The sequence below is a fragment of the Musca domestica genome, unplaced genomic scaffold (assembly GCF_030504385.1).
Source record: "Musca domestica strain aabys unplaced genomic scaffold, Musca_domestica.polishedcontigs.V.1.1 8, whole genome shotgun sequence".
NCBI lineage: Eukaryota > Metazoa > Arthropoda > Insecta > Diptera > Muscidae > Musca > Musca domestica.
The window spans coordinates 6,629,311-6,631,382 of NW_026712409.1; positions in this window are offsets into that span (position 1 = coordinate 6,629,311).

The window sequence follows — 2,072 nt, forward strand, 5'->3', positions numbered from 1 at the left end:
ATAAAAAATCTTCTCCGTTATAGGATAGATGGACTTTAGAAGACTTCTAAAAGGACTTCCCTTTGTACATGTGACTGATCAGTAAAGGGGTTTCTCTCTTCATGGAAGACCTTTAAAAGCTTTTGATTCCACTGAAAACCATATCCCAAAAATGTCCTTGAAAGGATCTCTCCACAGATGGCTAGTAATAGGTATGCCTTCTATAGGAAACCAATAAATGATCAAGACCGGAAGAATGCCTTCTCTCCTAAACCGTCAATACCTGTAGAATATATTTTCCACTGACGACCAACAAAATGTCCTCCATGGAAAACACATAAAAAATCTTCTCCGTTATAGGACCTTTGTCTCTCTTCGTAGGAGGACTTTAGAAACCGTTTAAAAGGACTTCCCTCTTTACATGTAACTGATTTGGAAAGGGGGTTCTCTCTCCATGGAAGATCTTTAACAGCCTTTGTTTCCCCTCAAATCTTGTTAGAACCATATTCTAAAAAATCCTTTAAGGGATCTCTCCAAAGATGGCTAATAAAAAGTATGCCTTCCATGGGAAACCTATAAATGATCACGACCAGAAGAATGCCTTCTCTCCTAAATCGTCAATACCTGTAGAATGTATTTTCCTCCACTGACGATCAATAAAATGCCCTCCATGGAAGACACATAAAAATCTTCTCCTTTATAGGACCTTTGTTCTCTATATAATCTCTTCTTTTCCATATACGTTTTAGTATTTTCTCTCCATAGCAGACTGCATTCTCTCCAGGCAATGCCTATAAAAGGCTCGTTTTTCATAGAAGACACAAAAAGGCCTTTCCCATAGAAAACAAGTAAAACGTCTTCGCTTCTAAGAGTAACTCTAAAATGTCTCTTCTCCAGAGTCGACTTCTGAAGCATCCTCTCTCCATATCCTGTAATCGTGTAAAATTTCATCTTTCCATTGAAGACATTTAATGGTCATATCATGAAATATCAAAAGAAAAAATGCAGCGAAAGGACTTTCCTTCATTGAAGATCTGTCAGAGATCAGCAGTAGAACTTTAAAAAGTTTGATTTCCATAGAAGACATAAAAAGGTATTCTCTCTATATAAGACTATATAATATCTCCAAGAGACCCACTTTCAATAAAAAAAATAGTTAAAGAATCTGCAATAGGTCTCCTGCAATAGGTCTCCTCTTCCTTGAAGACCTGGGAAAGGTCATATCCCACAGTTATCCACTCTTGCAGATAACTATGTAAGGTACACGACTCTTTAAAATGTCTTCTCTACATAGAAGGCCTGTAAAATTTTCATACTTCAGTAAAATCTTATAAAATACCTCCTCTCCGCATAGCCTAAAGAAGGCCTTCTATGGAAGATACCTAAAACAACGCCTCTCCTGAGAAGATCTCTAAAACATTCCAAACAGGAACTTTTAAGAACTCATCTCTCCATGGTAGGCTTTTAAAAACTCTTTCCTCAATATAACGCATGGCAAGATCTCCTCCGCCGAGAAGAAATGCTATCTCTCTCTTTAAAAAGCTTTCTTTGCACAGAATAGCCATCTCTTCATGAAAAACTTTTAAAAGACTTTCTCTCGTTAGAAGAGCTGTAAAGTCTTCTCTCAAGAGAAGACCAGTTAAAGTTTTATGTTCCATTAAAGACCTGTCAGTGCTCTTCTCCGCATAGTAGAGAAGTTATCCTCCCCAGGAAAGACCTGTAAAAGGACAACACTCAAAATGAAACATGTAAAAGGTCGCCTCAGAAGAAGTCTAGTCAAATGTTTCCACTCGATAGAAATCCTTTTCCACAGGACATCTTTGAAGTTTCGTTCCTACATTAAAGACTGTTATAGGCCTTCTCTACATAGATGAACCCTTTAATGGTCTTCCATGTATAGAAGGCCTGTTTCCACCTCCGATACATCCCCACTAAACAAGTATTAAAAAGGTATCTCTACATGTAAGCCTTTTCTGACATCTTATCCTGTGAAAGTATCCTCTTAACGGAAGACTTGTAAAAGTTATATTTTCCAATAAGGGCCAGCCAGAGTTCTTCTCTATAAGAGACGTGTGGCCGTCTTTCATCGTCCC